The following is a 13871-nucleotide window of genomic DNA, read 5'->3' as shown; positions in this document are numbered from 1 at the left end:
GGTGCCCGTTTCTGTTTGTGATAGAAACGTTTGTTTTTCCCTTTACCGAAATGCCCAAAGTTAGTATTAATATTGGATCGTTGTTTATTCCAATTAAAAATCTGACCACTGGCGAAATCATTTTTGTCCCGTAGAAATTTATCACGTTTTCTTGATTTAATTTCCGCCTGTATCGGTAGAAGTTTACTGTCCATCTTTTTATTAAATAATGTCCCCTGATTTTCTGTCAGTCTGGATTTTAATTCCTCTTGTGCTTTAACAAGATCATGTTTTACTATCTCATAATTATGTAAATTCGTGGCCAAAACTAGTTGCAACAAATCCTGTGAGCATTTCAATAGAATCTTCTCCCATTCTGTGCGGAACGAAGTGTTAGCACTAAAATTAGAAATATCTTTCCATACTCGTAGTCCTCGTGGTACTCGTCCACAATCGCTGTATGACTTTAATGAATTATTAGTCCAAAACAATTTTATCTCTCTCTCAGCCAAATTCATGAGTTTAAACTCTAATGATTTTGTGCTTAAAGTTTGCACCTCATCACAAGTTTCGCACTCCTTAAAATAATTGTCCACATCCTCCCGACCTGCTTGCAGGTTACTGCCCAGTGTGGTTACTTCTGACTCCATGTTAACTGACATGGTTATATATAATGTTCAAGCCGTTAAAACATCACTATGAAAGGCAAAACAAGCGTGCACAGTCCTGGAACTAGTCCAATATTAAATCACAAAACTCAAGATAAAAAGCGGACGGCACCGCTGTTACCGTGTGACTTCAAATGATGTGCGGCGTGCAGAAGCCCAGCAGCTGGGAATCTGAGAATAATTATAATTTGTTATAACTAACCACAGTTAGTTACTATGCTCGGGCAGCGCCGGGCTCTTCAGCTAGTCTATTATATAAAGCTCAAGTGTGTGTATGTGTGTATGTCCGGGATAGGCATCCGCACCGTCGCAGCTACAGTCACAGAATTTGGCACAGTCACTCGTCTGGACCCCGAGAGTGTCCTAAGCTATGTTGTGAGGTGAAATTTTAACCCTGCGCATTCAAATTCACCAAACAAAAAAAAAGTGGGAAAAAGTGTGTGTGAATCAAGCCCCACCCCTCATTATGATGTCATAATGGTTGCCATGGCAACGCTGATGTCATCATAGGTTGCAAGCCCCGCCGCTCATTATGATGTCATAATGGTTGACTACGGGATGGAGGATGTGTGATGGGTATATGGGCACTGGACTATGGGATGGAGGATATGTATGACGGGTATATGGGCACGAGACTATGGGATGGATGATGTGTGATGGGTTTATGGGCACTGGACTATGGGATGGAGGATATGTATGACTGGTATATGGGCACTCGACTATGGGATGGCGAATATGTATGATGGGTATATGGGCATGGGACTATGGGATGGAGAATATGTATGATGGGTATATGGGGATGGGACTATGGGATGAAGGATGTGTGATGGGTATATGGGCACTCAACTATGGGATGGAGGATATATATGATGGGTATATGGGCACGGGCCTATAGGATCATGGATATGTATGATGGGTATATGGGCACAGGACTATGGGATGGAGGATAATTATAATTTGCTATAACTAACCACAGTTAGTTACTATGCCTGGGCAGCGCCGGGCTCTTCAGCTAGTCTAATATTTAAAGCTCAATTGTGTGTATGTATGTGTGTATGTCCGGGATTGGCATCCGCAACGACACAGCTACAGCCACAAAATTTGGCACAGTCACATGTCTGGATCCCCAGAGTGTCCTAGGCTATGTTGTGAGGTGAAATTTTAACCCTGTGCGTTCCAATTCACCAAACAATTTTGCCCCTATCTACATAATAGGGAAAAAGTGTGTGTGTGTATCAAGCCCCCCACATTATGATGTCATAATGGTTGCCATGGCGTCGCTGATGTCATCATAGGTTGCAAGCCCCGTCGCTCATTATGATGTCATAATGGTTGACTATGGGATAGAGGATGTGTGATGGGTATATGGGCACTGGACTATGGGATGGAGGATATGTATGACGGGTATATGGGCACGGGACTATGGGATGGCGGATATGTATGATGGGTATATGGGCACGGGACTATGGGATGGAGGATATGTATGATGGGTATATGGGCATGGGACTATGAGATGAAGGATGTGCGATGGGTATATGGGCACTCGACTATGGGATGGCGAATATGTATGATGGGTATATGGGCATGGGACTATGGGATGGAGGATGTGTGATGGGTATATGGGCACTCGACTATGGGATGGAGGATATGTATGACGGGTATATGGGCACGGGCCTATGGGATCGTGGATATGTATGATGGGTATATGGGCACGGGACTATGGGATGGAGGATAATTATAATTTGCTATAACTAGCCACAGTTAGTTACTATGCCCGGGCAGCGCCGGGCTCTTCAGCTTGTTTATTCTTAAAAAAGGAGTTGGTAAAGCGTCTTGTAACATTAGTACCGTGGAAATTATCCACTGGGATAGAAAACGGTAATTAGACCTACCGGTAATTGTGTTTCCAGGAATCCATCCTGACAGCACACCTGGAGGACGTCTTTCTCATCCGCAGTGGGACAGGAAACCACGAGAGTTTAAAGGGATCCTCCCCTTACCATCCCACAGTGATTTCACAAAGTAACACCTCTGGATGGATTCAAACAAAAAATTTTATTTAAACCAACATTCTCCATACACATGTTACATCACAATAGCATGGATGCGTTTGTCGGGGAGGGAACTAATAGTGCTGTCAGGATGGATTCCTGGAAACACAATCACCGGTAGGTCTAATTACCGTTTTCCTGGTCACCACCTGACAGCACACCTATAGTAGTACCAAAGAATATTGGTCTTAGGGTGGGACTACCGCGTGGAGTACCTTTCTCCCAAATGCCAATTGTGCGGAGGCCACGTCTAATTTATAGTGTTTAGAGAACGTACTGAGACTGGCCCAAGATGCGGCTCTGCAGATTTGTTCTGCCGAGGCTCCACCCCTCTCTGCCCATGATGTGGCCATGGCCCTGACCCTGTGCTCTATACATTGTGCTAATAACGGATTGAATCCACCTTGCTATTGTGGATTTTGATGCCTTTTTACCCTTATTAGGGCCTCTAAACTGGACAAAGAGGTTACTATCCTGCCTCCAGGGCCTGGTTGCGTCCAGGTACCTGAGCACTGTTTCCCTGACATCCAGGTTATGGTAAGCTTTCTCCTTGCTATTTTTAGGAAACTGACAAAATGAGGGGAGCACTACCTCCTGATTCATGTTCGAGTCTGAGATCACCTTGGGGAGAAAAGTTGGGTCGAGTTTTAGGACTAACCGGTCGTCGAATATTTGTAAGTAGGGATCTTGAACCGATAGGGCCTAAAGTTCCCCTAATCTTTTGGCTGACGTAACTGCCACTAAAAATGCTGTCTTCAGAGAGAGGTTACCGATAGTTATTTCTACCCCTAGCTGGTATGGCTGTCTACATAGCGCGTTAAGGACTAGGTTAAGATCCCAAGGAGGGACAGTCCTTCTTATCAAGGGCTTAAGTCTCTGCACAGCCCTTGAAAACCGGGCTATCCAGGGGTGAGACGATAGGGTTGTGTCATAGAACACGATAAAGGCTACTTTCACACACCCGTTTTTTTAAATCCGGCATGATGCGGCGAAATTTGTGAAAACCGGATCCGGAATTGGATCCGGTTTTTTCACATAGAATGTAATGATCGCCGCATCATGCCGGATGGACATGCGGCGCCTCCGGGTTTTGCCGGATACGGCAAACATGCGCCGTCCGGCGTCTGCAAAAAACGTTGGCTGCAACGTTTTTTTGCAGCGCCGGACCGGCTTTTTCAACTGCGCATGCCCGGGCACTATGAGTTTTAACCCCACAAGTGCCCGGCGCGCATCTCTCTCTCTCTCCCCCTCCCCTTCTCTCTCTCCCTCTCTCCATACGCTCCATACCTTTCTTTGGCTGGCTCTCTCATCCCCTTCTGTCTCTTTGGCTGCTCTCTCGTCCCCCGCTGTCTCTCTGTCTGCTCTCTCGTCCCCCGCTGTCTCTCTGGCTGCTCTCTCGTCCCCCGCTGTCTCTCTGGCTGCTCTCTCGCCTCCCGATCTCTCTCCGGCTGGCTCTCTCGACCCCCGGTGCTGCGGCTCCTTTAAATGTCCTCCAAGCCGCATCAGGGGCCGCATGTACATCCGGTGTCACCGCTGCAGGCCGGATCCGGCGGCCCGGCTATTCGCCGCAGGCCGCCGGACCCCTGACACCGGATGTCTGAAAGAGGCCTAAGGCCGAAATCTGCACTCTCAGGGTGCTGGGTCTGAAGCCCTTCATGAACCCTGCCTGTAAGAAGTCAAGGATCTTCGGGATCTGGGGTTGGTCAGTATCGACTGTCGCCTCTCCACAAAAGCTGCAAAATTTTTTCCAAATTTTGTTATATATTGCTGCCGTTACGGGCTACCTACTTGCTTGTAGAGTGGATATAACTTCATCCGATAGACCCTTTGTTCTTAGGACCTGCCGCTCAGGATCCAGGCTGATAGCTTGAGAGCTTCTGGCCTTTTGTGGAAGACCGGACCCTGGTGAAGAAGGTCTTCTCTTTTTGGTAGAAGAATGGGATCTTCCCGTGATATCTTTCTGAGTAGAGGAAACCAGCTTCTTCTTGGCCAATAGGGAACCACCAATATGACCCTGGCTCTGTCCTCGTAGATCTTCCTGAGGACCCTTGGGATGAGAGCTAGAGGCGGGAAAGCGTACAGTAGGCCCCTGTTCCAGGACTGCGATAGAGCATCTATCCCCGTCGGGTTTCCTGCCGGGTTTAGGGAGTAGAAGGCTTTGACCTTTGCATTCCCCTTGTCCGCAAACAGATCTATTTCTGGTTGTCCCCAGCGATCGCACAGGCTGCTGAACACTTCTTTGTTGAGTTCCCAGTCCGTTGCGGTTATTCTTCTTCTGCTGAGAAAGTCCGCCACCTGGTTGCTGGTGCCCTCCAGATGTACTGCTGAGACAGAGAGGACCTCTCTTTCCGCCCATCTGAAGATCTGCTCCGCCAAGCCCTGTAGTGCCCGGTGTTTCGGTCCGCCCTGATGGCGGAGAAAGGCTACTGTCGTGATATTGTCCGAAAATATTTTGACATGCTTGTTTTTCACCCGAGGCCAAGCAGCGAGTAGTACCTTCCAGACCGCCAGTAGCTCTCTGAAGTTGGAGGACCTGTTGCTGTCCTCCCGACTCCATCGCCCCTGATAGTACTCTCCTCCGATATGTCCCCCCCAGCCATATAGACTTGCGTCCATGGTTACTACGATCTCTGGGGACTGAATCCATGAGACACCGGTTTTTAGGTTTCTCGGGATGGTCCACCACAGCAGCGACCTTCTGACCTGGGGAATTAATTGTATCTTCCTGTCTAGTGAGCCATGTCTTCTGTCCCAGGACGCTAGGACTGCCTGTTGTAGTCTGCGGGAGTGGAACTGACTCCACCTGACACAGGAGATACACGAAGTCATCAGCCCCAGAATCCTCATTGCGTCTCTGATCGACACCCGGTTCTTTGAGAACTGGCGGATCTTTTTTGGTATGCTGGTCTGCTTTTCTTCTGGAAGATAGGACATTCTTCTTTCCGAATCTAGCATGACCCCTAAAAATTTTATTCTGGGCTTGGGTACAAGATCTGATTTTGACCAGTTTATTATCCAACCCAACCTTTGCAGTGTGGCGATTGAGGATTGACAGTCGACTCTGAGCTGGGTTGCTGAGTCTGCTACGATCAGGAAGTCATCTAAGTACGGGACCACCGTGATGTTTTGGGCTCTTAGGTAGGCCACGACTTCTACCATTACCTTCGTGAAAACTCTTGGGGCTGATGCTAGGCCAAAGGGGAGACAGCGAAACTGGTAGTGGTGAACCCTGCCCTCCATCTCGACCTCGAACCTGAGGGATTTTTGGTGGTCTGGATTGATGGGGACATGATAATATGCGCTTTTTAGATCTAACGTGCACATTACCACCGCTTCTCCCAGGAGGGGAATCGTGGATCTTATTGATTCCATCTTGAAGCGTTTGTATGATACCCACTTGTTTAAGGGTTTGAGATTTATTATGGTCCTGGTCTCCCCTGACGGTTTTTTTATCGCGAAGAGGCTCGAATAGTGTCCCCTTCCCTCTTCTTGCGTGGGAACTGGTATGATTGCCTCCATCTCCAGGAGGTCCTGGATATCTAACCACATGGGGGAGGCCGGACCAAGTCGAGAGCTGGTTACTAGGAACCTGTTTGAGGGTAGGGAATCGAATTCTATTTTGTATCCCTGAGAAATTACTTGCAGTACCCAGGGGCTGGTGGTAACCTCTCGCCATTCTTACCTGAACCTGAGCAGTCGCCCCCCCTACACTGGTGCCGTCATTTCTTCCGGGAGCTAGACCCTGGGCCAGAGAAGATGGTATCTCTGCTCCTATTTCTAACCTCGCCCCCTTTGGGGTAGCTCCATCGACCTGACTTCCCCTTCCCTCTGTAGTCCGTTCTCTGGCTGTAACGGGGTCTACGAAAGGGCTGATACCTTTTACGTTTTTCTTCAGGGAACCCCTTTTTTTCATCTGACGCCTTTTCTAAGATATCGTCAAGTACAGGTCCGTAGACTCTACCTCCCGAGAAGGGAATTGAGCACAGCTTATTCTTTGACTGCATGTCACCCGACCAACTTTTAAGCCAGATAGCTCTTCTGGCTGTGTTGGACAATGATTGGGTTCTGGCCGTAAATCTAACGGACTCTGCTGAGGCGTCAGCCAAAAACCCCGTGGCTAATTTTAGCAAGGGAAGGGATTTTAGAATAGTTTCCCTCGGAGTTCTATCTGATAAATGCTCCTCTAAATCGTCTATCCATAGATGCATGGAGCGTGCAACTGATGTCGCGGCTATATTTGTCATTATGACTGCCGCTGAACTTTCCCAGGCTCTTTTCAAGAGCCCGTCTGCCTTCCGATCTAGGGGCTCCTTTAAACTTGAGGAGTCCTCGAACGGAATGGCTGTCTTTTTTGATACCCTTGCTACTGGGATATCGATTTTAGGGACCTCTTCCCAGACCTTGACCTCTTCTGGGTCAAACGGCAGGCGAAGCCTAAAGTCTCGGGGAATAGACAATTTTTTCTCTGCTTCCTCCCATTCATCCAATATCATGGCCCATATATGGGTATTTACTGGGAAGACCATTGAGGTCTGGGAGCGCAGCCCCCCGAATATCTCATCTTGTATTGAGAGGGTAGTCGGGGGTTCCTCTATCTGCATAGTCTGGCGGACTGCCCCTAATAGCTCATCCGTATCGCCGGATGCAAAGAGGTACTTTCTTCCCCTCTCCGGGTGCTCTCTGATCTCCTCCTCCTCCTCTGCATCTGATTCGGACCGGATGTCCTCAGAAGACGTGCCCGACTCCCTCTGCCTCTTTCTGGATGCCTGAGGGTTCATCTGCGGGACTTGGGACATGGCTCCGGATACCGAGGCCTGTACTTCCTCTCTAATCATTGCCCTCATGAGTGTAGCCTGTTCTTCCCTCATTATACGCTTTGTACATGCATCGCAGAGGGTTTTTTGCCATGTTTCCTTTAGCTTCTTAGAGCAGACTGGACACTTCTTATCCTTCTTCCTCCTTTCTGAGGTGGAGGTTCACCCCAGGAACACATAAAGTATGTGTTCTATGGGGTCTGTCTTACTGGGGCCCTGCCATGACCTCATATGAGGCTACTCACGTGACCCTGGCTCTCCGTGCCTGTCTCCGTCTTCGCCTGGTCCTCCATCTTTAAATAGATAAGGTTCCCTGTGGCCGCCTGCGGAGACACCAGAACATGTAAGTGGCCCAGAGGTGGTATCCGGTTCTTGCACTGCAGGGCCCAGCATACTGCTCTCTCCTGCCGCGCTGCCGATCCGCTCCACCGCCAAAGTCTGCCCCCTCTCAGAGATGGTGCCGGCCCTTCCTGAATGCTGGGCTGTCGTTTTGAATGCCGTGGCCGGAAGTGACGTCCGGGCTCAGTGACGCGACCGGAAGTGACTACCGGGCCCGGTGACGCGACCGGAAGTGCGTCCGGGTCGGAAGTCCCGCCTGTCTTGGATGATGCGCGCGCCCTGCCTGGTATGGGCGGAAGTAGCGCGCTCTGGTCCCAGGCCGTACAGTGCCTCTCCGGGGCAGCGGGAAGGGGGAGAGGTGCGGCGATCCTCTGCCGGGGTCCACTTGCGGGGCATGTGGAGTCCGTAGAGGCGGCCCCGGTACCTCCATCGGTGGTGGCAGTGGCGTCCAGGGTCGAGAGCCTCCGTCGGGAGGAAGCGACCCCTACTCCAGGAGCAGCGCTACACTGGAGGAGCTGAGGGACCCTGTGCCGGGTTTCAGCCTGCAGAGCTTCCAGGTAGGAAGGGAAAGGCTGTGCCCCCCGATCCTGACCTTCTGCGCGGAACGGCTGGATCTTCCTCTCGTCGTTCCTATCCGCAGTGGGACAGGAAAAACACTGTGGGATGGTTATGGAAGGATCCCTTTAAACTCTCGTGGTTTCCTGTCCTACTGCGGATGAGAAGGACGTCCTCCAGGTGTGCTGTCAGGTGGTGACCTGGAAAAAGTAATTAATACAATTTGCTTTTAACCACTTAATGACCGGAGCTTTTATCGGTTTTGCGTTTTCGTTTTTCGCTCCCCTTCTTCCCAGAGCCATAACTTTTTTATTTTTCCGTCAATATGGCCATGTGAGGGCTTATTTTTTGCATTACGAGTTGTACTTTTGAAAAACATCATTAGGTTTAGCATGTCGTGGACTCAAAAACGGGAAAAAAATTCCAAGTGCTGTGAAATTGCAAAAAAGTGCAATGCCACACTTGTTTGTTGTTTGGCTTTTTTGCAAGATTCACTAAAAGTAACCTGCCATTATGATTCTCCAGGTTATTACGAGTGCATATACACCAAACATGTCTAGGTTCTTTTTTTATCTAAGTGGTGAAAAAAAATTCCAAAGTTTGATTAAAAAAAAATAAAAAATTTCCCCATTTTCCGATACCCGTAGCGTCTCCATTTTTCAAGATCATGGGTTGGGTGAGGGCTTATTTTTTGCATGCTGAGCTGATGTTCTTAAGGATTCCATTTATGTGCAGATACGATCTTTTGATCGCCCGTTATTGCATTTAAATGCAATGTCGCGGTGACCAAAAAAAGTAATTCTGGCGTTTTGATTTTTTCCCGATCCAGATTTTTTTTGGCGATGGGGTTAATCCTTTTTTATATTGATAAAAGGTGATTCTGAATGCGGCGATACCTAATATGTGTATGTGTGATTTTTTTATTGTTTTATTTTGAATGGGGCGAAAGGTGGGTGATTTAAACTTTTATATTTCTTTTCATATTTCTTTAAAAAAAAATTTATTTTGGCATGATACAATAGCCTCCATGGGAGGCTAGAAGCATCCACTACTTGATTGCCTCTGCTACATATAGGCGATGAGCAGATCGCCTATATGTAGCAGAATTACAGCATCGCCATGAGCGCCAACCACCGGGTGGTGGTAGCAATGCCTCATCAACAGCCATAGCGGTCTCTAGGAGACATCAGGTTGTTATGGCAACGCATCGCTGACCCGCGATCACGTGATGGGGGTCGGCGATGCGCGCATTTCTGGCCTGGTGGCTGGAAGTGCTGGTTAAATCCTGCTGTCAGCGTTTGACAGGGGGATTTAACTAGTTAATAGAAACGGGTGGATCGCGTTTCCACCTTTGCCTATTGCGGACGCATGTCAGCTGTTGAAAACAGCTGACATGTCTCGGCTTTGATGCGGGCCCTCATCAAAGCGGGGGTACTGCCATTGGACATACTATCCCGTCCAATGGCAGTAAGGGGATAAGCTAATAGATAAATAACACAATACAATAGGAAGAGTCTAGGGAGGATAGATTGTGCGTTGCCCTATATTTACCCCTTTCTAACATTGGAGGTTGGCACCCTGGGTAGCTAATTGGCGCCCCCGCTCCACGTTGACTGACCCTCCCTGTCCCTTACCAGGAATTCTTAAAGCTACCACCAAACATCTAGTAAAAATGCTAATCAAAGCTCAGGCAAAATGCGCATCGGGCAGGTGCGGGTTGTTGTGGGGTCTCACTACTGGTAAGTATACTGCTGCTTATCCTCTTGCATATGCACTTTTTCAGTTTGCACACTGGCACTCTTTACGGCATTTACTATTTTGTTCTGTGTTCCATTACCACTGTGGGCCGTCACCACAGGGAACTGATTTCTTTATTTCAGTACATGCCAGTTTTATTTGTCTATTTACTGTTATTTGTTAATTGGGTGCATTTTATGCTTCAGCAGCTGACTTTTTACCATCTATTGTTTACCATCTATATTTTACTCTGCACCTTAAATTATTTTTTGCTCCTACATGATGAATGAATTTATAATTTTATTTTTATACTGATATGTTTATATTTATTGATTATAATTTTTTACCATCTATCATTTATTGTGTATGGATAATTTTTTAGTATTGGTGTCATTGTAATTATTTGGTGTATATTTACCCTGTACCTCCCTGCACATTTTTTCCACCTGATTTTTGCTTTCCCCTCCATTCAATTTTTTGTATTTGAGTTTTAAAATATTTAATAAATAAATATGTACAGTATATAAAAAATTTTTTAGTTGTGTATCTTATGTATAGTTCCTATATGTACCCCTTCCTAACAATGGAGGTTGGCACCATGTGTAGCGACCCTCCCTGTCCCTTATCAGAACTTCTTAATCATCTATTAAAAGTGGAGTGCAAAAAAACTTTTTGTCTGATCCATGGTCCCTAATCAATCAGACAAAAAGTTTTTTGCACTCTAGCACTTTTACTAGGTGTTTGGTGGTGGCTTTGTTAAGGAGTCCTGGTAAGGGACAGGGAGGGTCAGTCGACGTGTAGCGGGGGCGCCAATTCCCTACCCAAGGTGCCAACCTCCGCTGTTAGGAAGGGGTACATATAGGGCAACGCACAATCAATCCTCGCTAGACTCTTCCGATCGTATTGGGTTATTTATCTATTAGCGTAAAAGTAAAGCGTATTAATTACGTTTTTCTATCCCAGTGGATAATTTCCACGGGACTAATGTTATAAGACCATTTAAACAACTCGATGCTGCATGTCGATGAGATGATCAAGAGACTTGGGCTGGCAAGCTACATAATCACCTTGGATCTAACAAAGGGATATTGGCAAAATTCCATATCACAAGAAGCCAAGGAGAAGACAGCCTTCTCTACACCCCATGGATGCTTCCAATACATACGAATGCTGTTCAGACTGCAGGGAGCTCCGACCACCTTCCAGAGGGCCATGGACCAGATCTTCGCACCCCATAATAATTACGCAGTGGCATACCCGAATGATATTGTAATCTTTAACCCAGATTGGGGAAGTAAACTGGGAAAGGTCCAGGTAGTGTTTGATGTTTTCAGGAAGGCAGGGTTTTCTATAAACCATGGGGAAAGAGAAGGCCGAAACCTAGGATATGTATTAGGTAGAGTAAAGGTAAGATCAAACCTTAGATGAGTAAAGTGGACGCAATTCAGACCTGACTGAAATCACTCTCAAAAAAGCAAGTTAGACCCTTACTAGGAATCGGGTACTACAGGAGGTTCATCTCAAACTTTGCCATAATGAATGTACACCTGAGTAACCTCCTTAAGGGGACAAAATTGTCTATGACTAAATAGACTTTGGAGGCGGAGACAGCGTTTCAAAAACTGAAAGTAGCTCTGTGTAAGCAGCCGGTCTTGGAAGAACCCGACGTCAAGAAGGATTTTGTACTGAAGATGGATGCCTCAGAAGTTGAAATAGGAGCGGTCCTTTCTTATGAAATACACTGAAAAGAACACCCCATTCTTTACCTGAGTAGGAATGTAAGAAAAATTATTCTATCGTAGAAAAATAATTCTTGGCCATAAAGTAGGCGGCGGACACATTGAAATACTAGCTGTTAGGGTTAAAATTTATAATAGTGTCAGACCTTTCCACATTCAGGAGGATGAGGAAGAAAAGGGATAAATGCTTGATTTACCAGTTGGATTTTAGCCCTGCAGAATTTCCGCTTCCATGTGGAACATAGTGCTGAGAAACTACATGGTAATGCGAATGTTCTTTCAAGTATTCCTTGTCTGGTGGTAGAAAGTGACAAGCCCCACAGATTTAGACAGATGGGGGGAGGTATGTAAGGTGGCTGCGGGATACATGGTTAATGGGAGGCATGTATTGCAGAGTTGGTTGTCCTCTGTGATGCAAACCTGGAGTAATGCTCTAGAGTAATGCTCTAATACACTTAGTAGTAAGACGCTTGTTAGGGCATCTTGGCCAGGATTACAGCAGCTGTTGAGATGGGCAAGTCTAGGTGCCCATATACCCCACCCCTTTGTGTGGTACACGTTGTAAAATGAGGTCTGTTTGACTCACGCATGGTCTTTGTGTGTGCACGTTGCTACACCTACAGTGGGATACCTGCATGGACAGAGAAATGTCTCAAACCAGGAAGGCAAAAACACAACTAAATGGACTTGTTATGATGGCTTGTGTTTTACTCCTTTGTGGCAGGAAAGGGCTAAATTTAAGTTTTCCTGTGGTGCGATTCATGTTGAGTGAAACAAACCAGCCGGACTTGTAAATAGAAATGACCGCGGTTATAACAGCCTGCACCAAAGTGAGTGGCATTGAAACATTTGGTTTCCCCTAAATTTGCAAAACAATCAATAAAGATTTGATAATTTCATAGGGATCAATGAAGCCAAGTGTCTACATACATATAGTGGCATGTAAAAGTTGGGGCACCCCTGGTCAAAATTACTGTTAAGTAAGTTGAAGTTGCAACAATGATCTCTAAAGGGTCTAACGGTAAATATGACACATTTACTTTGTATTTGAGCCAAATTATATATATATATATATATATATATATATATATATATATATATATATATACACACACACACACACACAGTATACTCTATATACACTTTCAAAAAGGTGAATGTGTCAATGCAAAAGTTTGGGCACCCTGCACGGTTAGTACCTAGTAGCACCCCATTATGAAAGTGTCACAACTTGTAGATGCTTTTTGTAGCCAGGCAAGGGTCTTTCAATTTTTGTTTTAGGGATTTTCATCCATTCTTCCTTGGAAAATTCTTCCAGTTATGTGAAATTCCTCAATCGTCTTGCATGCACTGCTATTTTGAGGTCTAGTCACAGATTTTCAATGATATTCAGATCAGGGAAATGTGAGAGCCATTGTAAAACCTTCAGCTTGTGTCTTTTGAGGTAGTCTTTTGTTGATTTTGACGTGTGTTTAGGATCATTTATTAATCTGTAGAAGCCATCCTCTTTTCAACTTCAGCTTTTTTCTACAGATGGTGTTATGTGTGCATCAAGAATTTGCTGAAATTTCATTGCATCCATTCTTCCATCTACCAGTGAAATATTCCCTGTGCCATTAGCTGCAACACAACCTCAAAGCATGATTGATCCACCTTCATGATTAATGGTTGGAAAGATGTTTCTTTCTGAAATTCTGTGACCTTTTTTGTCCACACATACTTTTGATCATTGAGGTCAAGCAGTTCTATTTTAACCACATCGGTCCAAAGGACTTGCTTCCAAAATGCATCAGGCTTGTTTAGATGACCTTTTGCATACTTCTGATGCAGAATTTTATGTTGAGGATGCAGGAGAGGTTTTCTTCTGATGACTCTTCCATTAAGGCCATATTTGTGCAGCTGTCTCTGAACTGTTGAACAATGTACCACAACTCCAGTATACTGAATATTTTGCAGTCAAGCAGGGGTTCTGATTTTCCTCTCTAGTAA

The sequence above is a fragment of the Dendrobates tinctorius genome, unplaced genomic scaffold, assembly GCF_039654945.1.
Source record: "Dendrobates tinctorius isolate UK_male_01 unplaced genomic scaffold, ASM3965494v1 ptg000338l, whole genome shotgun sequence".
NCBI classification, from domain to species: Eukaryota; Metazoa; Chordata; class Amphibia; order Anura; family Dendrobatidae; genus Dendrobates; species Dendrobates tinctorius.
The sequence above is the reverse complement of the archived record's forward strand: the minus strand, read 5'-3'. Positions refer to the sequence as shown.